The following is a 26,889-nucleotide window of genomic DNA, read 5'->3' as shown; positions in this document are numbered from 1 at the left end:
CATTAGTATGTGTGAATTTGCAGACAACAAAGCACAAAGTGAATACTTCTTATCTATTATTGTCTGTTTTATGTTTTCTGTGGTTTCAGACAAAACATAACTGTTTGTCCTAGCCCTGAAGAGCTTGCAGCCTGAAGGTACTGAACCAAGGGAAGAGAATTCTCACAGTACAAGAGAAGAACATCAGCTGATGGCTGGTCATATATGTTCAATATGAAGTTTTAGAAAGTGAAGGATATTTTTCAAATAATTCAGTATGCAATGTATTCATACAACTTGTCACAAATGGTCAGCTAGCCTCCTGCAGACTTCAGTTTGAACAGTAGCCAAATGTTATGCCAAAAGGCTCTCCCACCGCTTCCTTATAGTGTAGATCTGTAGAGGATCCAGGGATGAATTGCACTGCTGTCTAATGGGCCTGTTAGCCAGCTTTGTCAAGGTTTCCAGCAGAGCCTCCATATGCATTTTAGCCCTGCCATTTACAAGAAGAAAAGCTACTAGTAAAAGATAACTTTAAGTATCTAGTACAGCCTACAGGCTATAATGATGCTCCAAAGCATCCAGCTATTAAATGAGACAAAACCATGAGGTTTTGGTCATAGATGAAGATGCTCAGCAGTAGATCAAGGTCTTAGGACTTGAGCTGCAGGGATGTGGGGGAAACACCTGCTGGTTGCCCCTAAAATCAGTTCTCAGGGGAAGCAGCTGCAGCCAGTGTAAAATGGTCAACATCTCCAGCTCCAGAAGAAATCAACCACATCTGGCCAGCATTGCCTGGGTGCAGCCTCAGAAGGCTGGCCAGTGCGCCGAGCTGCAGGAGGTGAGGCAGCCCCCGATGGGTTCCCAGGTGCTGTGCTGGCAGCAAGCACCTGAGCAGGTGAATTTACCACCAGCTTTGGTGCCTCCACCTTACCCTGCAGTTCTTTTCAAGGATATTTTTTCCCCTCTGAGCTTCATCCTGTTGGTTACTCCCGAAACCCTGGCCCCAGAGAGCTGCAGAGCGCCCGGCGGGGACGGGCGGCCTTTGCACTGGCAGGTGATGTGGCCAACCTCGGGCATGGAAGGCCCGGGCTGCGGTATGGACGTGCGTCGCATCGCGAGGGGCGCTCAGCGAGGAAATAAAAAGCCACCCATGGATGGGAACGTGGGCAGCAGCTTTATATTTGCAGTTAACGACCTTTGGCTCCCCGCGGTGGTCCCGCGCCCGCTGCCGCCGTCGGCCGGCAGGTGGCGCCGCGCCGCTGCTGTGCGGCCCCACGCGGGGCGGCAACGGCCGTGGGCGAGCGGGCGGCCCTGGAGGGGCTGCCTCGGCCTCCCGCAGTCAGAGAGCGGGCGAAACTCATCCTCACTCCGGCAGGCGCGACGGCAACAACCCACGGCGAGCTCGCCTCGCCGGAAACCCCGGCGGCGCCCCCGGGCTCGGGCGCCATGTTGGGAGCGCGGAGCAAGGGGCAGGAACGGGCGCGGCTGCCCTGTGACCGGCGGGGCCTGCGGAGCGGGCGGGAGCATCTTTAGCCTGTCGGGGCACCGCGTCTGGTACCAGCAGCGCTTACTACGGAAGGTTTTCTAAAAGATGCAGAACTCTTGTTAGTAGGAAAGAGAAAAAGGGGAGTTGATTCAGGAGCTCTGCAGTACTGGAGTATTTATAAACCAGATTTTTAAATAACTAATCACTTTCTTTTATAAGGAGCCATTAATTTGTATCAGTTTGTTCTTGCAGGAGTGAAACTTTTCCTTGCTATCATACAGTCCCTGGTGTATTTTTACAAGTACTGCTTCTGATGCGATGCCAGGAAAAATAAGCTATTAATGAAGGAAATTCTGTTCTAGACTTCAACTTTGAAGGACATCATGACCAGGGACACTGTACAGAAGTAGAAAAGCAGCGAAGGTGTGGGGAGGCTCTGGCAGCGGTGCAGTTACGTGCATTTCTGTGAACCTGGTACTGTGGTATGGTGTTTATTTTTGATATTTACCAGTTCAATTTCTTCAGGGGTAGGATTTGGGAAATATAATTTAATCCATATTTTTCAGAATGTGAAAAGTATCCAAAGCATCATGATACAAATATTTTAATATGCTGCAGTTTCATGACACTACAGTGATTTAGCTGCCTTTTTTTTTTTTTTTTTGTCCAGAGAGGATAGTAATACTGTATCATGTACCACGTCACAGCATAAAGAGGATTACACATACAGATTACAGCTGTTAGTGTACCACAGAAATATCTAACACAAGCAGTTTATATGAATATCAGTGTCACAGTTTAACTCCAGCTAGCAATCAAAATCACAGTAGCCACTTACTCCCCTTCACCGACCCCAAAACAGGGCAGAAAATTGAAGGAACTCATGGGTTGATATAAAAACAGTTTAACAAAGTAATAATACTAATATACTACTACTACTATATATAAAATGGAAAATAGAATATAAAATAAAAGATGCTCTATGCAATTCTTCATGAACTCTCTCTGCACCGAGCAGCCATTCCTGGGAAGAGAGGACCCAGGTCCTGAACAGCTGATCCTGGGGAGAAAGAGAAAAAAAGACCAAAAGTGTGGAAAGGCCTGGAGGCCACTGCGAAACAGCAGAACAGTGAAAGGCTTAACTAAAGGAACTCCAGAAAGGGACTCAGCTGGAACAGAGTATTACCAGAACGGGTCTACCGAGCTGGAAAACCTGCCTCTTGTTAAATACAAAACATGATGCTAATGGCATGGAATATTCACACTGATCAGCCTGGATGTCAGTCCAGGTCTGTCACCTCTGTGTCCCCCTTTCTAGCTGCTTCACACCTACATATAGAAGGACCAGAAAGACCTTGGCTCCCAGACAAAGGCTAAGATATCAGTAAGTTCTTACACTCTCTTCATTCCAACTCAAAAACACTGGGAAGTTACTTGAAGAAAAACATTAATTCTGTCCCAGGATGCTATCTTAGTATTCCCAAACTAAATCCAAATGACTGTGCTAGCTGTGAAAAAGAGAAGTTTCTAACTGCATGAAGAAAATTAATTTTATTTCAGTCAAGCTAGCACAATCAGAATTAGAACTGCTGTTGAACTGTTTGGATAATTATCTGGCTATCGTAGGGGTCATGTGTGCAAAAACTGCAACATGGAAAGGAGGTCCATGAAATGTTTGGCTGCATGGATATGTATACTGCTGAGCTAGCAAAGACAGTAACAATAGTGCATGATGTCACTCCTTATCTCTGAGGCTTTTGCTGTAATCCACCACTACAGCTGCTGTGGGATCTGGACACATGGTTAACACCCGTAAAGGCAATAGTCCATAAGGTCAACAGACATATGGCTGACAGGCCAAGAAGTTAATATGCTGAGAATTCTGTAAACTGGGAAGCTGGAAATAAATACCCGATGTATTCAAGTAGGGAGAAAGTCTCTTTTAGAAAGACTGGTGAGCAGTTAATTTAAAAAATATTTTTGTGTGGTAGTTTTTTTAATGCAGAGCAAAGTTTGTATGGTATTCTTCAGCTGAGTAAATGTCATTAAAGCAACAGCACAACTTCAGTCTTCTAAAAAGTGAAAGCGAGCTAGAAATCATTTGTGTGTCAGTAGAACTTTAACTCTTCTGTAAGTGCTTATGCTGTTTCTGCCTTTCTGTCTTACAGACTTCTGAATTTGACTTAGCACAATGCAAACACATGGTGGAAATATCTGTATTCAGAAGTGTGGACACTACTGTGTGAAATAGGAGCTTAGACACTAACATTAGGTATTACTTCAGAAAAAATTTAACGCTGCCATTCTGTTTCAATGCTCAAAATATATTTTTAAACTAGAGATAGGTTGTTAAACCCAGAGGCTGTTAAATAATACTGGCATCTGATTAATAGTAATTCTCGCAGGTAGAGGCTACATCTGCAGTTAGTGGGTACTGTGTGTAGCTGGCAAAAGTTATTTGGTGTTTCCTGCTGGCTGCTGTGCTGACCTCATTTGGAAATAACACGAAAAGATGCTAAAGATGCTGTATTACAATACTAAGGAGAACTCTGAGAAGACTGCTGCCTGCTTATTTGTCTTTGACTTCCCTCAGAGCAATGGAGTCCTGAATCCCAAACTATGCTTCTTTTACCACCGTCAGCCCATATTTCTGTTGAGTGTACTGTCCAACAGTGTTGAAATCTTCTGGCCTGTCTTACTGGCCTGTCTGGCCAATCTTACTGCTCGGACTAAGAATAGAAACAGATCACCTTGAAATGACTCCTCAGACCTTTCAGAATCCAGTTCAAAACCACCCCTAACTTTTATGTCTGCCATCAGTTCTGTTTATTCTTTTTTAACCTGCTTCCTTTCTTTTTTCCTTTGCAGACTGCAAGCTGTTAACGTCAGCATTTTCTTCTCTGTGTTTCCTGCCATCTGGATCTTGGTAACTTCCCATCTTCATTCAAGCTGTATTGTATGCCATATCTCCTTTTCCCATGTCAGTGCCACTAATTGCTCTTTCTCCCTCAGTTCTGTCTGATAGAATTATTAATTCACTAAATTATATTTTTATATGGTTTCTGAAATATATACCTTGTACTAGCTTTCATTACTATATTCAGTGTGTAGTGTTTTCTCCTTACAGATGATAGGCAGAAAGAGAGTCAAAGGAAGTTAATTGCAAGCAGCTAGAGCTGAGGAATGGTTTACCAAAATGGCTGACAGATAACTTGCACTGTACTCTGTTTTATTTCATAGTTACCAAAGCTCTTCCATACCATCCACATCTTCCAAATGTTGGTCTTGGTACTGGGAGCAGGGGTCAGGTAACAGACGTGGTGCCCAGCACTGACACCATTCCAAAGGTTATACTTTACACTCCACGGATTACTGCTATCAGTAAATGACAAATGGACAGAAGTTACAAAAAGTCAAGAAAGCTGCAGTGTGCTCTCCTAAGAGCTTAACAATTTGTTCCTAGTTTCCCCATGGGTGTTTAGCCTCCAGTTATTCTCTTAACCAAATATCCCAACTAGGTCTGTGTCTGCTCATGAGAACATAGCAAATTTTTCCACAGACATCCTTCAAGGGTAAGTCATTTTCTGAGCATTTTAGTGAGAAAAAAAAAAATAAACAGAACAGCCTTCCTGGAAAATGGAAAACCACTGTACAAGAATACTGTTTAAATAAAATAGCACAGTAAATCATGCTTTTCTTATATTTTTATGGTGTGCTACATGGTATCCTAATCTTAGATTCAGTTCTGCCTTTGAAAGAAAGCACAGCAGTAGCAGTTCTTGCACGTGTTTTCCTACAGATTTGTTCTAAGAAATTCTCAGTTCCCAAAGCATTAAAAAGTCTTTTCTTACATCTGTACTCCCTTCATCATGCAAATACCCTCCTACTGGCATAGTTACAGCTAATTCCCTCTGAATAATACTGCTGTACTCAGGAATAGTGGCATGACGCTCAAGCTAATAGGCTATCCGTATTCTCGGCTTCAGAAAAACATGACAAATGCTAGTTTTTTACAGCTGTTGCTGTTGACGTGATTTCTGAAAAATTAACATCGTATCTTAATATTGTGAGGGGTTTTACTGGGACTTGTTTCAGGAATTCATATTTGGTTTCTTAAGTTGTGCCTACATTATAAGTAGACACGAAAGAGAGAACTGAAAAAAAAAAACCATTGTCTACAAGTTGCTTCTGGAAAGGAGTATCTTGTTGTCCATGTTCTTATCCATGAATAATGATGTCCTTGTGACTCAGTACTGTCTTCACTGATTTCACTGCAGGTAATTATTATAAAATTTGAAGGAGCATGTGCAAAGCAGGTATGTTTCCCAGAAACATGACATAAGTTTTTTAAATCTAAAATAAATGCAGACTCTACCTTGTCCCTAATCTACTGTAAATATCAATTATATAAAGATTCATAGATCATGTTTCTAATAAATTAAAATTTATTTGGGAAAGGTTTAGTTTAATCAAGGAAAAGAGCTGGGTAATATGATAATTTACAAGATTGTTAGCTTTCTGAAAAATTTTTAGAGCAATTTTAAGTAACTCCACTCTTTTTCCCAGGTTGGCCTTCCAAAATAGTTTCAAAAGGATTATTTCCCTGTGGTTTTTGTGAAGATTATGCAAATCTAAAAATATGTAGCCAAAAAGTATCTGTAAAACCCATGGAGTACTGTTATAATTTTAGCTATATGACAGAAAGAGGTCTGCATAAGTGAGCATGTGCTATTTAGACTTCCAGAAGATACGGAGGAAAGGTTAATAATAACACTTGAAATTTAGACTTTTAGACTACTTCCACACTGAGTTACAGGAAGATCAATTGGTGCCCCAAGGTGGGAGAATTCTTTGTTTTTATTTGTATGTGCCTATCACACCAGTCTGTCATCAGCTTACTTCAAAAATCTATAGGAATTAAACCTGGAGAGCGAATTGTTTGTCTCTCAAATGTTATTTCTTTTGTTACACCATCTAGTCAGACTACTCAGCTTGCAGATAGCTTGTGAAATATATTTTTCAACTGTTTGTGATAGGTAGCCAAATTGAATGTGTTGAAATGGAAAAAAGTTTATTTTTTTATGTCAGTAAACAAACTGACTTTATAACCTTGCTATTTTCAAAAGTCTATATGGACTTTGGAGCAAAGCTAAGGTATACTTTTGCTGTAATATGTTACAGACGTGCCCTGACTAGCTTTGTATGAGCCAGCTTGGATATCTGAAACCAGGCAGCTAAAGCCAAGCTTCATATGGTTAACTTTCCCTTAACTGCTTAAAGTGGTACACTAACGTATTCTCTTAAGTTAAAGGAGATTTATCTTCAACTACATTTTTTCTCCTTAAGCCATTTGCTACGGGAGTACTTTTATTTTCTTTTGAAGTAACTGATGCTAATGTCAGAGCATTGCAACTCCAATAAAAAAGAGACATTGCAAATTTTAACACATATAAAGGATATATGACTTTGTTATAATGCAACCTGAGATATGGAAAATAGTTTTTTAGTCCATAGCGAAGATGAACAGGAATTGTTCACCGAGGTCAAATGCTATGTTAGAACTCTGACAAAACAGTGTTTCATATAGTTACTTTATGCCTTACTTCTTACTTTTCTCTGTAATTATAAATAAAGTACTGTACTGGTTTAAAATAATCCTTCAGAAAAGAAACATAATTATTCCATCTAGTATATTGCAAGCACTTTAGAAAAAGTGATGCAAATTGTAATGTATCTCAAAAACACTATGTAAATTACACATAAGCACATAGACATGCAAATGGCAGCTCATATCCCAAACAAGCTTATTCAGCACCCCAGCTGTCAGTGTGACATTTAAAAAAATTATGCTCTCTAGTTGAACTGTTCTCTCCTACCCCTATGCTTCACAGCGGGACTTCTCTCTAGAATTTTGCTCTTGTCATCTGGCTTCGCTTATATAAGAAGTAAATAAATCTTCAATTGCACCCTCGAAGGTGATTTGTAGAAACAGAACTGACCTTCCAAAGCAATGGGAGGGTCAGATCCCTCCATTAGTATTATCCCATCCAAAAGCAGTACAAAACAGGACGAAAGATAAAGGTACACAAAATTATGTGTTTCGCCACCTGGCCCAGTAATCACGCTAGGCACTGGTGCTGACTTGTTAAGGTCTGTTCATGGAGGATCTCCATATGTAAAGGAGACTTACAGCTTTCTGCTTTACCTGGATAACACAGCAGAATTCCTGTACATTTCAATGTGAGGCAGTTAACAGAGAATTCCTGGATGCATTTCTCATTTTTGCTGAGTGGTCAGATGTTCACTTGATGTTGTTTCCTGTAGTCTACATTTTGAGTAATAAAGGAAAAAAAAAGAGGAAAAAAATAAAGAAAAGTCTGTTTTTGGCAGGGGAACAGGAAGACAACAGAAACATTACTGAATTTGCACTGCTGACAGCAGAATCTGACAGCAATACTCACATTCACACCCAAGTGACTGTAGCATTTCTTTTCACCTTTGGCTTTCCTCAATTGTTGCAAGGGATCTCTCCTGGAATTTCCATTATCCACTTATCCTCTGTACTTTGATTGTCTGTCAGCTGCTGCTGCCTCCATAGTACATTTAAGAGAGAAGTTTGCCATTTGAACTAGTAGCTATGGTTGCAGGCAATCCGCTTTGTTCTTGGTCTAAAGGAGCCACAAATTAAGACAGCTTTGCAGCATCTGGATAAGCATTGCCATGCCCTTACATGGAACATCCATCTTTATTGTGACCACATTTACTGGTTGCTGAACACATTGCAAATTTCCATAGATTAGGTGAATCAAGAGAAGACAGGTTATACTTTTTAGTTTGGGAAAATCTTTTACCTTCCTCATCTGCTTGAGGATTACTGTCTTATGCTTTGCACCCATCTGTTTTCCCTACCATACAGACCCTCTATTTTTACACAAATTAATACCTTGAAAGAATTCAGCTAATGGGTGTTTTGCTATAATAAATACTGAGTCTGAGTGTTTTTAACCTTTAAGATCTGTTTAAATGCAAGATGGGATATGCATCACTGAGAATAACAAACTCAAATAGCAGTAAAATGTCATATAGTATTCCCATGATGGTTTTAAAATTAGTGCCAGTGAAAAAGGCATTAGGTACATGATTTGATCTTTCATTGAAAGAAGCATGGAGCATGGACAGTCTATTAACTGTGTGTTACACCATACAGTTTAGTGAGCAAATAGTTTTGTTCTTCAAATCATTACAGGATGTGAAAGATTTTATAGAGCTGAAAATGAAAAAAAAAAGAATAAAGAGTATGTACAGGTACAGTCTTTGGTTTATATTGCACCCAAGATTCTAAAGAGAATAAAGCATGGTTTAAGTGACAGGGAACAGAAAATGGGGAGCAAACGTTCTAAGAATGCTTTGGTACCCAGGTGATGTGGACCATGAATTTCAGAAGTGTTTCTTTTCTCCTGATACTAACCCTTGAATTTACGGCCCCTATGCCTCTTGCTGGGAGGAAGTGACTAGAAGATGGATACTTTTAAAATTTTCTGCTTCTTCCTCTTTAGTACTTGCTGATGTATTTCCATTGTTAATTTCTGTAAATGTCCTGTCCTCATCTTAAAACTAATGATACGCTATACATAAACAAGAATTATACATATAAGTTGAAACTTCAGACTTGGCTGATATGGGAGACAGAAAACTTAGTATTTGGATGGATTCAGACTTAGAAGTCTGTGCAACACTTATTAAGGAATTTGACTCCCAACAGACATACATTAATGAATTAAACCGTACACAGTGAACTATCTGACTTGACAAGCCCAATTTCATATTTGGTCTTTTATGTTGGTCTGTGTTGGTCTGGTCATTCGTGTCTTGGATACCAAGTCTGCATTTCTGTAACCTGGTTTTCGTAAGGTCCTCTTCCTGTGAGCAATAGCTATGAAACCCTTCAGGGCATTTTGACAAAGAATGTAAGGTACCTCAAGCAATTTCAGATAAAATAGTCTACTACTTAATATTAATGTGTTTACACTGTACTAGATTTAGAAAACTCGTAGGTCTACTCTGAAATTTACTTGAATAAATAGTTGATAAAATAAGTAATCTCTTACGTGAACAAACTAGAATACCAAGTGAGGAAACAGAAGCTTTATGTCACTAGGTTTTACCCATATTAGTCTGGGTTTTATACTCAAGATTATTAAGAATTATTAATGGAGTCATCATTGTATTTCATGCTGGTAACAAGCTTAATCTGGAAAGACTTGGGAAAACACACTCATCATTTCCATACCTACCTTTTTATACTTAATTTGAATTTCAGCCATTAGTTAAGTCTTAGACAATATAAAACCTGAAATTACATCAACCAATCATATGGAACAATATGTATCAAAATATGCCATTAGGATAATTCATTAGATTTTACAGGATAGCAAAACTCACCAAGGGGGGTGTGTGTGTGTGTTTATGTACGCATTCTGCTGAAGCGGGAAAAACAACTGCTTGCTAAGTGTTTCTTCCTTTGTACCAGCCTACCCACTGAGCTGGTAATTATTCTTGCTTTTTATCTAATCATTATAAGACAGAAAACAATTTTTTTTTCCCCTGCTTTCCTCTTTCACAAATCACACATAAGAAGGTCTCTGTATTCTGAATCCATTTTTCATTTTCCTGTATCCTTCACAATTAATTTTACATGTTTTAAATGATATATACTGTAATTAATGCTCTTCAAAAAATAACAGTGTCTTTATGAGACCGTTGTACTGATCTCCTATGCCATTCTCATAAACACAGGTCTGAGCAAAAATCCATGGAAGGTATAGAAACATCATATGTTTTCAGAGTGTGTCAGAGTATTCAGGAAGGCGTTAAAGAAGAAATAGTTAGTCCCAGACTTCCCTCAAATGAAGCAACCTGATTATACAAATAACACTGAAAAGAAATAATGACAAGTCATTTTAAATTCATAACTGTGAGTCATTTAATAAAATATGATTTTATAATCACAAATCTTGAATTTCAAGAGACCCTAAATCCCATTGAGAGACAAAAATCCCATTGGATTTATTTTTTAAAATTATATTTCTGGTGTTGTTTGGTATGAACATTTTTTATTCATAAATCATCTTGAGTATATAAACTGTGTAACTTTATAGTGGACTATGTATACCTGAATGAAATGAATATATTACAAATTCTTCAAAACAAAGGCAGTTTCTTTGCTCTGTAACTAGATAGATCTTGGTATTACCAGGATCTGCAAGACCATTACACATATTAACAACAGTAGCAGCACTATTAATATTGTATTCCATGAGGTAAATTGTACTTCTTTAAAATTTTATATGTAATATTTTATAAAGTATCATATTCTACATATATAAAACTTAGTAGACAAAGGCTTTAGTAGTAGTTGTTGTAGTTATATATAGCCCTCTAAGTATATTAGAATTATAAGGCAAAATATTATTTTTACATTTAAATGAAAAAATATATGTATACCAGAAGACAACACAGGTATATTCTGGCAATTAAAAAAAAAAAACAAAAAACAAAAAACAAAAAACAAAAAACAAACAACAACAACAACAAAAAACAAAAAACCAACACAACAACAAAAAGCCCCCCAAAAAACTCAGAAGAAAATTTATGCTGAACATAGTTCATAATATTATGAATTTGAGTGATCCTTTTCTGAAACTATTGATTCAAAATGATGTCTTAGATGTTCCTGCTTGTAGAGTGTATTAATTTTGGTTTCCCTTTGTGGTAAAACCAGAATGAGATAAAAGATGTGTGGAGTACTGAGAGTCTGAAAACAATACAGATAAGTGAAATGAGAGAAAGAGAAATGTTGAGGAAAAAAAGGAAAGAGGAGGGGAAGAAAAGGATGAGTGAAAAAAAGGCAAAGAGAAAGAAAGTTAGAATGACATGTACAATAAAGGAAGAGAGCAAAGCCAACCTTCCAGTATTCAGGATAAAGTTTTCTGTCTGAAGTTACTTCCAGACTATTTTAGGCAGTAATGCGTTATTCCTATTATTTGACTATTTTCTTAGCAGCTATTGAAATCTTGCAGATTGTTACTTCTAGGATTTTAAAATGTCTCTCAGCTTTGTCCCAGAGGTTTGTGTCTTACTAGTAACCAGTCATTATTCCTCCCACAGAAGATTAGTATTTTTGTTGCATAGAAATCTTACAGTCATCAAATTTGATTTATCCTATTTACATTGTTTGTGTATGGAACATATTGAAAAAGCATTTTCAAAGTCTGTTAGTAACACTGACACAATAATATCCTCTTCCCATCAAATCATGGTTGAATTTGTATTACTAATATTCAAAATGTTCTTGGTACATCTAGATTAAAGGTAAATAAATTAATATCATAATGACAGTCATCAATTTTAAAGTAGAATTATGAACATTTTGTGATATAAAACATCTAAGATATATACCACGCCTGAACAACAGAATTAAAAGCCAAATGAATGACTCATGTAGAAATGCTGAGAAAGAACAAAGCAATGAATATCCAGAAAGGAATCCAGGGAAACCGCATGGCTTGAAACAAAAGAAAGACAAACTGGGTAATGGAAATCAAGCTGTGCAGAATAAGCAAATACAAACAGCATACAATAATGTACAGAAATGCCTGAAATATGATATGAAATACAAGAAAAGGACTAATGAGGTAGACAAATAAATTGACTTCTGAAGTGCCCAATAATAGTAATGAAAGGGAAGAAGGAAATGGAAGAAGAATATGCTTAAAGCAAATACATTGCACAAAGTTCATCATTCTACTGTTTTTGCTTTGACACTTCTTTAAACAAATGGGGTTTTGTCTAGGCATCTAATCTTAGGCATATGGCTGTGAAAGCAAAATCTTTTCACCCTGATACCCTTCTGTGAAAGGAATACAAAGGGAATCTTGAACTCTCATTTCTGAGAGCTCCCACTTTGCAGAAGTCTCATATTTTCATATAGGCATCTCTCAAACTGCTTTTTATTGACAGTGTCACGGCATCTGTTTGGCAAGACATAAGGATAAGGAGGAGAATGTAGAATAGTAAAAGGAGGCAGATTACAGGGCTGTTGGAAGAAGCAGAATGCCACTAGTCTGTTTTCAACAGCATTTTTATTTCTAAACTGACTCTTAGTGAAATGCTGTCAAGTATGTTTCTTCCCAGCCCAGATTGCAGAAAAAGCTGCAGACTCCAGAAAAATCAGCAGGCTCCAGCTGAATGATGCCTGTACAAGGCGTAAGGAGGTGACCAAATAGACCCTGAAAGTTTACAAGTTGTTGGCATGAAAATGATGAACTGATTAATTACAAAAGCTTCAGCACCTTTAAGAGATCAAGAAGATGTATGGCAAGAATTTAAGTGAAAAAGTAAGAATTTCAATCTGTGGTAGATGATTTACTGAATCCAGTGAAAACTTTACACTTTAGTCCCCATTTCTATGGCCCAAATAGAAGATTTTGTCCAGACTTTAAAAAACAAACAAACAAAAAAACTAACTATTTTTTCTTTAAAAAAAAAAAAATTCCATGAATATATGGTTTTAAAATGTTAGAAACTGGCAGCAGTATAGACGTGCTGAACCTTTGTTTATTAACTTAATGATGTAGAGTGATGAAAATGCCAGCACCTTGTGGTTTATCTCTTCTAAAAGACATACCTAGCATGAACAACTAGCTTGAAAATGAAGATGTGAGTGCTGGTAAAACAGATGTTAAAATCATGAAGTTGAGGGAAGAAAGAGGAAGCCTTTGTTTTATTGCAGTTTTGCTACTTTGAAGGTTACTCTGAAGGAAAAGCAGCTGTTCGGGCATGGTCTGAAGACAAAAGCCTGTGTGTAAGGAAGGGTAACAGCATTTTGACAACTGGAGAGTATAGATTTCCCACCAGAGACATCTGTGAATGGAAGAAGTGGATCTACCTACAGAAGTCATCAGCTTTCAGGTAGAACAAAAGGACTTTGCTTTTCTTAACCTGTAACTGTGTCTTAGCATCACCTTTTACCTAGCCATCTCCTCGGTATTTGAAACAAATTTTGTGATCCAGTCTGGTCCCTGTCAATAACAGAGAAAAGAATTCAACCTTGCTTTCTTTTTAAAAGTGTAACCATACAGAGGCCACAGTGAGAATGGTTTGTTTCAACTGTAGGACTAATCTGCAAGTAATTTGTAATCTTGTAACTGCACATGCAGATATCATTATATCAATCCATTATCACAGACGAGTACTAGATGTCCGGCTATCATAGTTGTACCAAACCAAACTTTCATTAAAATGAAGACCCAGAAAAGCAGTAGGAGCTTGTGTTGCCACTGGGAAGGCAATGAAAACAGAAAATGCTGGAATGGAAAAGCTGTTCATTATTGAAAGCATTAGTAGAACTAACTTCATGTTTAGATTTCTGTCACTTCATTTTAATTCTCGTTGTTTGCTATTGCTGGTGATTAAATTTATTTATAATTCTTGTAAAAAACTTTGAGGATGCTTTCATTAAACTTAACAAAATGGATCACTTATATTCCCTGTCTATTTTTTTTGTGTGTGGAAATTTAACACCTTTCGGTAACATCAAACACTCCAAATGCTTCGTTACTTCAAGTAGGTACTATGTATCACTCGGTTGTTCAGTTTATAATGCAGGCTCATTACCATACTCATTACTGTGAATTATGGAAGTTGCCTGGCTGGCCTTCATTAACCATCTGGCACTTAAACACTGATTTGTGTTTATATATAATGTTAATTTTACAAAAGCACCTGAACATCCTCTGGAAACATAGATTTAATGTATTTCTCAGTATTTTTTCCAGACCTCAATGATTTCTGCAAAACCATATTTTGCTTTACGTTTATTGTTTTATTTAAATACATGGATGACATCAAACAATTGCATGCATGCAATAACGTAGGTTTTTTTTTCCCTTCTTCTGCCACGTATTCATTCAAGTGGTTATTTTCTCTGTTTTAGCCAGTGGCTAGTTTAATGAAACCTGCCCAGGATCAGCTTTTCAGACCATGTTTTTCACAAAGCAGTAGTTTTGGGCCCAACACTCTGCAGCTTGGCTTTACTGCTTTAGATAACTTTCAGAATTTCTTCTATAAACTGCTTTGGAAACATTTAGGAAAATATGTTTTTAAAAGTACAGTATTTCGGGAATTCCATTCTAGAGCCCACAAGGCACTGGAATCAAGTCTTAAAGGATTCTCCTTCTTGAAGGAGAAGTAATGCTGGTTGGATATAGGTCCTTATTCCTTTTGAATGCTGTAAAGTTGCTTTTCCTTCTAGGTTGTGTTCACTCATAGTCTTCAGTGGAAGCAAAATAATTTGTAATTACTGCACTATCATTATCAAATATATTAAATCATCAATGTTTCCAAACAGACGTTTTAAAACATTTCAAAGGTATCTTATAAATATCGTATTATGTTATCAGCTTGAAAACTTCTGTAATGTCAGAATCACTCTGTAAAATTCTTGTGAAATGTATTAACCTCAAATCATAATGTCTATTTCTTCAGCAAAGTCTCTCAGTTCTATATTTCTTCAAATTATTTGCCTGAGCCTAGAGACTAGTATTTTTTCATAAGGTTTTCCAGCTGAACAGTTGCTTTATCTAACTCACAGCCTTGTGCTCTTGTACCATTAAGAAAATTCACCCTACCATTGACAATGTGTATAGTGCCCCCAGGCCAACAAAGCACCATATGATGAAACTTGGAAATGAATCACTTGTTCTTGAGGGTTTCCATAAAATACCACTGCGAGCAGGTTCTGTGTGACCAAGCAAAGTCACTGATCCATTTAAACCCTCTGCAGCACTGTCTGGTGAACTGAGATACTAGAGCCCTGTGGTAGAAGACTGATACACCTGAAGTGGGACTTTGTGTGTGTGGATGTCCAAATATCTTGATCTACAACTAGGATTTTGAAAGGCAATCCTAGCTTGCTGCCTGATGCTGGGTGAGCCTAAAGGTGACATACATGGTTCTACTCTTTACAGACCGATCTAGGACAAATCCTCAGAGTAGGTAGGTGGGAAAGCTGCTGAATTTGCGTCATTGTGCAGCAGAAAACAAGAGAGGACTTGTGCCATCTTGTGAAATACATAGCTAGATGACTTAGATGGCAGTATGGCTTCTGGTGTTGTGTCCCAACATGGTTTTTATCAGTCTCCGTATATTGTCATGAGTGAATGCATAGGGTGAACTCTCAATGACACTTCTCTTTCTGAGGCTGTGTTTAGAAAATAAGAGAGCCCTACTAAGAGCTTTTAAAGGAGTACATTTGGTCTGCTTGGGACCTGATCCAACAGAAGGTGATGTCTCCAAAGAACAGGGTTGCATTTGCTTCCATGACCTCAGCAAACTCTGTAGACCAACTCTGGGTGGTACACAAATAAGCATGTTGTCTGTTTGTCCCATGTGCTGTTCAAACCATCCCCACGCAACATTAATTGGATTTGGTTCTCAGTTCCTAGGCCAAGCAGTTAAACCAGCTTTTACTTGTCTGCGTTACTAGCAGTAAAGGGGTTTCTTCTTCCCTCCCACAAACCTTTTCTCCCTCACAGCTATGACAGGCATGTGTTTCTAGAGCAGAATGCTGTCCAAAAGGAGCAAAGAGAGAGTGTAAAGCTACCAACATCGTAGCCTGATTATAATGCTGTGTCAAAGAGCACTAGTACATTAGTAAGTTATAGACTTGTTATAGATTAAAATTAGGTAAATACTGTATTATCCAGATATAAAGCAGATAAACTCCAGTTCCCTGCATTTCCTCTGAACTATGCTATCAAGTAGATATATTGACTATTCTTCCACTGGGAACATATAATTTGCCTAGAAAGTTCTTGATTGCCTTGGCCCGGGCCTAAAAGTTAAATGAAGTACATATTGTAACATAAGGCTGACATAGTCAGACTATCAGTACTATCAGTGAGGCTGACAGTAAACTAATCTTAATAGAATTAAATTGTATGCCACAGATGCCATATAAAAGCTTCCTTTTAAATTGAGTTTCCATTGAGATGCTGCATTAGTGGTCTCAGCAGGTATGCCATGTGAACTACAACTGGGACCATTATGCAAGTATCATTATACAAGGGCAAATAATAAGATGTATGTGAATCTGTGAAAACAGATTCTTATTCTCTGACACTTAGTAAAGCTGTCTAGGACTCTGAGCACCTCAGCAAGGTATAATATTCACCATCCTCACCAAAACTGACTGGGAGTTTGTTCCTAGTAAGTACAGAAGGAAGAAAGCTTTCTACCAAATGTGTGCAAACCTGTTCACAGTTTGAGAATAAAGCTTTACATGCTTTCCAGACACAGACTGACAAAATCCAATCCCTAGTCTATAATCTTATCTTTCTGAATTTCTTTGTGCAGATACCTCCAGCCTCCGAGGCATTTTTCTGCATTGCTTTCTGTCTGTCATCCTGTGGCATGAAGTTGCTGGAGGCTGGTGAGCAAAGGAGTGCTGCTGCGGACCCCGGCTGGGCACGGGCATCCCCTGCGGAACTGCCGGTGAAATACCCTGTCTGGCTCTGCTCTTAGCCCTTCTCTAGCTGCCTGCTTCTGGCCTCTCTTCGAGGTCCAGGCAGGAGGCTTGATTCCTTAGGGCTTATTTTTTGTGTCCTCTGTACACGAGAGAACTAGCCTCATTCCTTATTTAAGTAACGTAATTTTAACTAATGCTTTCATTACCTTCTTTCTTATTTTGAATTCCCAGTTTTTAAATTCTGCTGACAGAAATAGCACAAAGAGCATGCTTTCTGGATTCACTGCTTGTATGACAATTGTCTTGTTTAATATAAGGCTGTATATGACCAGTTCATTCTAATAGACAGACTAGACTTCCATTTATAATAATACCTAATGATTTTTGAGCAATTTTCATTATTTGTCAGCCCTTGTTCTGCCTTCAGGTTCTCAGAAGTCAACATTTCAAATAAAGGATTTCTGCTCTTGCCTGTACTAATACATACAATTAAGCTTAGAGCCTAATAGGTCTTCAGATTGCGAGAGGATCAATTAGCTATGCATTCTTTTGTTTAAATTTCCAGAATAATAGAAGTACAATGAAAGAAAACAGAAAATTGTTTGCTTAAATAAAACTGTGCTTCTCCATTTTGTATTGTTATCATCAGTGGTAGTACTAGCTGTGGAGCAGTAGGAGTAAACATTGTAGGAGTAGGTGTATTTAATAATAATAGAAAATCAGCTGTATGTAATCAATGTGTACTGACATGTGCTTTCAAACCAGTGCACAAGCTAACCTACAACAAGGATTTGCACAATTCTTTTACTTTCTGTTTCTCTTAAATCAAAACTAATTTCTTCTTATAACTTCTGAAACATAACATGAATTTTCATAAATCAGAACTGAACAATTATTAATTTAAACACTTTTTAAACATGAATTGCCATTTAGAGTAACTATAGTGTTTTCCAAAGAATTAAGCCCCTAATGTAGGCATATACAGAACTTTCAATTACATTTTATAATATCTCTTGCAAGCCATTTTGTTCTACCAGAAAATCACATTCATTTCGGAATTGTACTGTCACTTTTATTGATCTTTATTGCTTTAGTAACTGCTGCCACAGCCTTTCTACCTTGTTCAACAGAATATATCACTGTAACCCTTTCCTTTGAAAGAAGACATGATATTTTATCAGAGGTTAAGGCTGTCTTTGTATGAACAGTTGTTACTAATGCTGTAGAACTTGCCTGTTTGGAGACTGACCAGTTGTTCACATATTTGATCTGAAGCAATATGCATACATTTTCCAGGAAACATTGTTATTGCATGGATAAACTTCAAATTAATTTCACTATTATTATGTGCAGCTGCACATTGTGATTAGATGGCAGAAGCCAGAAATCACTGGCCCAACTCTGCTCTGTATTTTGGAATATCTCTTTTTGGGAATATTTGTGAGAGCCATTACAATAGATTTTTTTTTTAGGAGATAATTCTAAGAAGGTGCCTTAGTCATTCCTTTGACTGTGGGCTTGTACAATGTGTTGTGTGCTGTCTTCAGCCTGCAAATTCCTGGAGAATGGCTATTTATTTTGAATCCTTTGTGCATACAATTGCAAAGCAGCAATCTCTGGAGGACAGCAGTACTACCACTGCTGAGTGAGATTTGCTTTTGCATAATTACCTATGTGTTCTTCTTTTTGGATGTCACTTGTTCTGCTTAATCTTGCATTGCTTGCCAACTTGAGGGGAAAGCAGAGTTAAGACTGAGCGTTGTGTTGCATAGTCTCTCTGGCTCTGCAGACTTCCCAATGAATCAGAAAAGCTGTATGTCAGCATCTTAAAATCTTGTCTTGGCCTTATCACAGTGCCACTAGCTTTTTCTCACGTTCCAAATGAACATCAAATTTTTCAAAGTCAGGAGATCAGCTTGTGCCTCCATCTGTGAACATAACTGAAAATAAATCAACTAAGAATTGCATTAGACTGCAGAATATAGACTGTACAAGGAACGGTATGCACAGGGTTGTCCATAGGAAAGAGCTACAGATTCATTTGAGTTATGGGTAAACCGTCGTCACAGCAAAAATACATATCAGAACTTACACTGCTTTTCTTTGCTTTGTTCTATGCAATGAAATATATACACATATGTGGTAATCCATTTTTAATCTAGTATTCCTTTCATGTTCCTGAGTGTAATATGATTGTAGTGCTCATTATTATTAACTTTTTGGAAGTTTTGCAAATTACATACATACAGTTTGTCCACTTCTTCATTATGTAAGTTTTTCATTAAATACAGAACCAGCTGAAACTAAATTACATCAGAAAACATTCTGTAATTACACAGTATATTTGGTTATGTCACATATTATAAAATAAATCACTTGCAGCTCAGTAGATTGAACCGGCCTTTAGGTTCACCCAGAACACTGGTAATTAACATGAGAAGCCAGTCCCTGAATTTACCCTTGGAAGTATCTGCTATTTTGAGGAAGCAGATTTAAAGGGAAGAGAGCATAGGAAAGAACACATTCATTTTTCTGTCGTGCTTTGATAGCCCATAATGTCTAAGGAGGTTGCTTTTGCATATGGACAAATACGCTTACACTTAGGAAAGGCTGCCATATGGATAATGAAGAGTTGAGAAAGGACATCTGTTGATATACTATTTTAAAAGATTAATAATTATTTTTTCCTAACAGTGCTGTCTCATAGTGTTAATATCAGAAACAGATTTCCAACATTTCCTATAAACTTTTGAAGCTTAGCATTCACTATATTTCTTGATTTTTTCTTCTTGGTACCTGGAAAAAAATGTTATGGGTGCCAATATCCTATATTTTAAACCCTTCCACGGCCCCTTTCTTGTCCAGTAGATCTGTCTATATGCTAAATTCTGTGAGGTACAGAACATGGTGGACAGCACCAACAAAATATTTAAACATTTACCTAGCTGTGACTGGACCCACTAGGATTTAAGTGTGTTTAAGTCTTTTGCCAAGAAGGGCATTTTGCAGAGATAGGACTCATATGCAGTGTTGTTAAGGAGCTCATTCCAACTTCTTTTACACATTCAAGAAGTTTCTTTTATTCACTCTGTTGTCTACACTCCTGCAAAAATAAAGTCAATAAAACTTGCTTTAAATGCTTCTTCAAGTAACAATGTGAGCTGTGGTGACAGTAAAAAGCAAGAGCTACGTATATCACCCACTCTGAAAAGAAAAAGTGCTAATTAGAAAACTTTGCTACTTTGACTGAATGTGGTGTAAACCAAATTAAAAAAGAGAAATTGCCACTTGTCCTGTTTTTGTTAAAAACAAGACCGGTTTCTCTTTATCGAATTTTCCTTTCAGCTAAGTTCTTCTAAGTAACTGCACTTTTCCGAAGTTGGCTACATGTTTTTGTAAACAGGAGCAATGGAATGCAAGGTCACTGGTAAAAGTGCATGTGTCATAAGCAAGAGGGGTGTATTTGCAAAGAAGGGCAAACAGAACGAGTGACTAAAATTGACGAAGTATTCCATCCCATCAACGTCATACACCCTATAAAAGTGGGAGGTCATGAGGGTCTCGACCTCTTTGACCACAACCGGCATCTGAAGAGGACCCTGCCTGTCGTCCCTGTGATCCGAGGCCTAGTTCCAGTGAATACTGAATCCCGTTCCGGCTTGCTGCGGAGTCCAGCCCAGGACTTCGGGGTGCCTGCCCTGCAGCTGCTGGAGCAGTGTGGAGCCAGGAAATTCAAGATCGGTTTTGTATATTTTGTATTATTTTCTCTGTTTTATTAGTAACATTAGTAAAACTTTGAAAACTTTTTCCAGCTTGCAAGTCCCTATCTCTTTTGTTCCTATGGCCTCTCCTTGGTGGGGAGAGCTGGTGGGGGGCAAGGGGAGGGGGTTGAAAGAAAGTATCTGTCACGGTTTATTGTCACCCTGCAATTAAATGGTGACACCACTGAATTTGGACATTCTCTGTGTGGACAGCTGTCACTGGCAGCAAATCCAAAATATAGGAACAAATAGTGATGATCATGGTGATTATATACACGACTGTGGATAGCACAGGTAAGCATTTACTCCAAGATGAATAACAAAGTAAAGCCGCTGGTCCTCTTACTCCTTCACTGAATAAGGAGTAGATCAGATTTTGGTGATGGTCCTGAGGGGAAAACAGCAGGGTTATTTCTTGAAAAATTTCCATCTGAACTGAAACCATGGGTGTAGAAAAAAGAAAGAGGTATGTGCATGAAAAGGTCTGGTTACCTGTTACCCAAGGAAAACTGCTCACTGGATGTGACTGTGGAAGGTAATCTACTTCATGAGGGAATGTTAAACAGTAATTTATTCCCCATGAGTTCGAAAGAAAATAGTACTGGAATACACTTTTGTCCTGGGCCACTGAACTATAGCAGTGAATCAATATAGCTTAGAAAATAAAATATTCTAATTGTATTGGACTGAAAATCAGCAACTCAGTAGAGCTCCTTGGTTTATGATGCATTAGAATTTCTTCCAAAAGCCATCACCAGCTAATTACTCACCTTCATCTGGGCCCTGCTACCAAATACCTCTCTCTCCCCTTGTCTTCAAATACTAATAACTGTCACACCTTTTCTGCTGTTGATAATAAGCTTCCTTTTTTTTTTTTTAAGGAAGCAAGCTCCTTTTTTTCTTTTATTTTTTTTTAATTTTTTTTTTCTTTTCGTTTTCTTTTTTTTTTTTTCCTTCCCCGCCTCTGCCCCCCCCCCCCAATCTTATCTTTTCTTCATCTGGTTTTATACATTGTTGAAAGATTTTGTTTAAAGTCATAGTAATTTTTCCCAACCTGAAGAGAAACCTGCTGATTCTCTTTTAGACTTGAAGGATGGATTGCTTGTCTGACAGCCTGCTTTTTTCCAACAGTATCAGTTAGGATAATATGGGACATAAACTCTCCCAGCAATCTTTTTCTCATTCTGGTCCACAGAGACTTTAAAATTCATTCAAGTGCATTTGCTGAATTATGAATACTGTGCCTGAAAGACACAGATGGACACCTGCACTGTTTGTTTGTAGAATTATTGCTGTACCTAACTAGAGTCTGTCACTGGCTAGACTGGCTAGACACTATCTAGACTGACAGATGAAAAAGCTTTAAAAGATTATAGGAACATTAATATTGCCATGGGTAGCAAGAGCCTGTCGATTTACTGTGTTTGGGGACACACTCCTAAAAATTGGCCAACATGAGAATCATAAAGACATTTGGCCATGTACACCAGAGATAAACCACTGCAAACAGATTTTTATGTTTATCAGTCATGCATCCATTATAAACACAAAGGTCTCATATGTGGTTGGTCAACACAGCATTATTTGTATATAGTTTATGTTTTTTAGGGTCCTGTATAATTCAAAAGCTAGTAACCCAATTATTTTAAAAAATATAATATTACAAAACTTGCACTTCATGTAAACATATTTTAAAACAAAAACGTCCAAGGTAATAAACATCTTGATATAGTTTTACTGTTAGATAAGAACTAAAGGTTCAAAAAGGAAAAATAGATTTAGATGTGGCCCCCTCATTATAGGTAGATAGATTTTACAACTCTTCAGGATTCTATGTTTAACAGCCAACAAGCAAGGTTTGTACACTGCTTTCTGTAAGAGTAGCTCATTATATGAATGATTGCGTCAGTTACAAACAAAAGAAAGTCATGGCCAGTTTTTTCTTTCTGTTTCTTGTGGAAAAAACTATTCTATTGATCTATTCCTAGAAGCACTTTTTCTACAACATTTTAATTCTCTAGTAGTTAACAATAAAGCAGAAGACTTCTGTCATGCCCTTCATTTCTCTCATTTCTTATTTGAGGGTAATGGTTTCTGCTAAAAGCTGTTTCTTTTCATTTTCTGTGGTTAAAGATAATCTGAGTAGCAGTACACTTAAGGGTGTACTGAAAGACTGTTGTCTAAGAGTTCCCATTCTGTACTGTACTTTGATATCAGTCTGTACGACTAATTTTCCATGAATATGCTCAGAACTCAAATATTTGCACATGTAAATCTAGCAAATCTAGTAGCTGTGTGAGTAAACATGAACACACTATTGAAAGTTCCAATAAGTTTTTTTTAGAATCTCTGCCATAAGAATCTGATTCAAGGTCTATCTTTAAGTGACAAAATATGCAAAGTCCATGAAAATGAAAGATCCACAGTTCTTACCCTTATTCAAAGTCTGTATTGGTACACATTAGTAGTGTACCTGAGCCTTTCCGTCCTACACTAGCATTCTTTTTCTCCAGGATACAAATCATCATAGAATCACAGAATGGTTGGGCTTGGAAGTGACCTCTGAAGATCATCTAGTCCAACTCACCTGCTAAAGCAGATTCACACAGAGCAGATGGTACAGGAAGGCATCCAGGTGTGTTTTGAATGTCTCCAGAGAAGGAGACTCCACAATGTCTCTGGGCAGCCTGTTCCAGTGTTTTGTCACCCTCAAAGTAAAGAAGTTTTTCTTCATATTCAGATGGAACCTCCTGTGCTTCAGTCTAAACCTGTTGCCCCTTATCCTATCATTGGGCACCACTGAAAAGAGTCTGGTCCAATCCTCTTGACACCCACCCTTTAGATATCATGGATAAGATTCCCTTTCAGCCTTCTCTTCTCCAGGCTGAACAAACCCAGCTCTCTCAGTCTCTCCTGATAAGAAAGATGGTTCAGACTCCTCATCATCTTCATAGCCCACTGCTGGACTCCCTCCAGTAATTCCTTGTCCTTCTTAAACTGGGAAGCCCAGAACTGGACACAGTTCTCCAGATGCAGCTTCACCAGGGCAGAGTAGAAGGGGAGGATAACATCCCTTGGCCTTCTGGCCATACTTCATAATGCACCCAAGGATACCATTGGCCTTCTTGGCCACAAGGGCACATTGTTGGCTCACGGTCAACCTGTTGTTCACTAGGACTTCCAAGTCCCTCTCCGCAGAGCTGCTTACCAGCAGGCCACGCCCTAACCTGTACTGGTGCCTGGGGTTATTCCTCCCCAGGTGCAGGACCCTACACTTGCCCTTGTTGAACTTCATCAGGTTCTTCTCTGCCCAGTCCTCCAGCCTGTCCAGGTCTCACTGAATAGCAGCACAGCCTTCTGGTGTGTCAGCCTGTCCTCCTGGTTTGGTGTCATCATCAAACTTGCTGAGGGTGCACTCAGTCTCTTCATCCAGGTCATTGATGAACAGGTTTAACAAGACTGTACCTAGAATCCATCCCTGAGGAACCCCACTAACTACAGGCCTCCAGCCAGACTCTGTACCATTGAATTCTGAATTCTGCCATCCAGCCAGTTCTCAATTCACCTCACTGTGCACCCATCCCACCTGCACTTCTTGAGCTTACCTATGAGGATGTTGTGAGAGACAGTATCAAAAGCCCTGCTGAAGTCAAGGTAGGCAACATCCATAACTCTTCCCACATATACCTAGCCAGTCATACCATCACAGAAGGCTATCAGGTTGGTCAAACATGATTTCCCTTCGGTGAACCCATGCTGACCACCCCTGATAATCTTATTTTCCTCCACATGCTTGGAGATGATGTCCAGAATGAGTTGTTCCATCTTCTTTCCAGGGATGGAGGTGAGGCTGACTGGCTTGTAGTTTCCTGGTCCTCCTTCTTGCCCTTTTTGAAGACTGGAGTGACGGTGGCTTTCTTCCTGTCCTCAGGCACCTCTCCTCTTCTCCACAACCTTTCAAAGATGATGGAGAACAGCTTAGCAATAACATCTGCCAAGTCTCTCAGCACTCCTGAGTGCACCCCATCAGGGCCCATGGATTTATGGATGTCCAGTTTGCCTAAACGATTTCTAACCTGATCCTCCTCAAACAAGGGAAAGTCTTCCTTTCTGCAGACTTTATCTTCTGTCTCTATGGTCTGCGATTCCTGAGGGCTGGTCTTAGCAGTAAAGATGGAAATGAAGAAGATATTCAATAACTCTGCCTTCTTTGTATCATCTGTCACCAGGGCACCCACCTCATTCAGCAGTGGACCTGTGATTTCCCTAACCCTCCTCTTGCTGCTGATGTACTTGAAGAAGCCCTTCTACTTGTCTTTGACGTCCCTGGACAGATTTAATTCCAAGTGGAGCTTGGCCTTCCTCACCTCATCCCTGCATACTCTAAGAGCTGCCTGTATTCGTCCCAGGTGGTCTGTCCCTTTTTCCACATCACATAAACATCCTTCTTCCACCCAAGTTTTGACAGAAGCTCGTTACTCATCCATGCTGTCCTCCTACTCCATTTACTTGATTTCTTGCTCGTAGGTATGCAATGGTCTTGAGCTTGGTGGTAGTGATGTTTGAATATTAACCATCTAACTCACCAGCAGAAAACTTTTGATTCTCCTTCTGTTCACAGAAGAGAGAGAAGTTCAGGACTACACCTGTCGTTGCCATGAAAATATTTATACCTTCTCCTTCCCCTTCCCCTCTTTGCTTCACCTCCAGCTCCTTCCCCTCCTCTTCTGCCACAGGGTGGAAACTAGACTAAGCAGTTTGATTTGGTTTGTCTTGTTCTATCTGTTTTTAAATTTGTTTTGGTTTGGTTTGGTTTGGTTTGGTGGGTTTTTTTGTGAGTGTGTGTGTGGTTTGTTTGTTTGTTTGTTTGTTTGTTTTTCTGTCTACATGTGCTCTCTGGCAGTGAAGAATCTGAAGACTTTTTAAAAAGCTTTGGGCAGAAGGAGGAAGAGAAGACAGTAACATTGCATGACCAATTGATCCATATACATCATTGTCCAGGCTTGTAGCCAAAGTGACTATTAGTCCTGTTACATGAATACTGGAGCTTCTGAAGCGTGCTGTGGATAAGTGCCACATTCTCAAACAGTGGGACCTGCAAGACTTGTGAGTCATTGTATGTACAGAATGGATAAACAGTATGGATTACAGGTGATAAATGTGACATGATATTTTGTATACTGCAGACTGATGACATTGCTGCAATGAGGAATCAGACATTTTTAACATCCTACAATTCCTCAAGGCTAACTCCCTGCTAGAGATAGTCACTGCATGAGCCATAACCAATTGTCTTTCAGGTAGGCCGAACACCTTACATGTATGAGTAATGAATTGCTGGCAATTGGATAATAACTACTCCTTACACTGATTTGTTAGCATCAATGTCCATGGAACAAGTTCCTTGCTGGTGTGGGCATATGGGGGTAGCACAGAGGGGATGAGGAGCTGATGGTCTGTGTGTGACTGTGTGCATGTGTGTTTCTGTGTGCACGCACACATACATGACTGTGTCTACAAGGATTACTTGGCTTATTAGAAAATCCTCATATTTCAAGTCTATAAAACATAACTTTTTTTTTTTTTTCTTTTCTATAATCTGTGGAAAGTACAGTAGCCAACAACACAGGAATACTGTACATTATCAGCCATGGAAATCCCTGAATTTCTCATTTGTTTAGTGATTTAGGTGTTTTCTGTTTGTGTAGAAAATATTTTCTCAATCACAATACAAAAATGCTACAGTGTGTTTTTTTTGTCCTTTTCTACTGTTATATTTGTAGACTATAATATGTCCAAATAAGAACAATTACCACTTTGTGTTAGACAGTTCTCTATTAGTTATTCAGTCATCTATTTATGAATAGCCCTGCTAACATTTGTAGCGTGAGCCTCAGTGATTGTTATATGTTATAGATTTACAATGATATTTTGAATCGCTACGGTTAAGTCTCTGAAGAAAATCAATTGCTTTTATTGCAAGGTAATTAAGCTTACTTGTTACAATTTTTAAACCTGATTGGAAGGAAGACAAGACTAATAAGTATCTCTGAAATTTAAAAAATTGTTACAATGTAGCTTCATTTTCCCTCCTTAGCTTCTGATATGCTGATAGAAAAGTAACTTGCTTTAAG

The 26,889-nt window shown here is 38.5% G+C and overlaps 1 protein-coding gene and 1 long non-coding RNA gene across 6 annotated transcripts in view; one reads left to right on the top strand and one right to left on the bottom strand.

Annotated features, from left to right (window-relative positions):
• The window catches only part of PJA2 (praja ring finger ubiquitin ligase 2), a 124,366-nt gene that overhangs the window by 42,908 nt on the left and 54,569 nt on the right, over positions 1-26,889 (bottom strand). Inside the window, exons 3-4 of one of the 5 annotated variants that reach the window (XM_065046665.1) lie at positions 7,674-7,793; positions 4,729-4,843 (exon numbers count right to left, since the gene is read on the bottom strand). The exons of 2 other annotated variants lie outside the window; for them this stretch is intronic. The gene's annotated coding sequence lies outside the window, so the exon portion shown is untranslated. Of the gene's footprint in view, positions 1-4,728; positions 4,844-7,673; positions 7,794-26,889 lie in introns of those variants that run through there. 2 more of the 5 variants (XR_010469110.1, XM_065046658.1) reach the window with 2 other exon arrangements.
• Positions 1,222-13,989, top strand: LOC110361505 (uncharacterized). Its single transcript, XR_010469111.1, has 3 exons — positions 1,222-2,852; positions 3,637-3,740; positions 4,337-13,989. It is a non-coding gene; the product is annotated as an uncharacterized LOC110361505 (long non-coding RNA).

The sequence above is a fragment of the Columba livia genome, chromosome Z, assembly GCF_036013475.1.
Source record: "Columba livia isolate bColLiv1 breed racing homer chromosome Z, bColLiv1.pat.W.v2, whole genome shotgun sequence".
NCBI lineage: Eukaryota > Metazoa > Chordata > Aves > Columbiformes > Columbidae > Columba > Columba livia.
The sequence above is the reverse complement of the archived record's forward strand: the minus strand, read 5'-3'. Positions and strand labels throughout refer to the sequence as shown.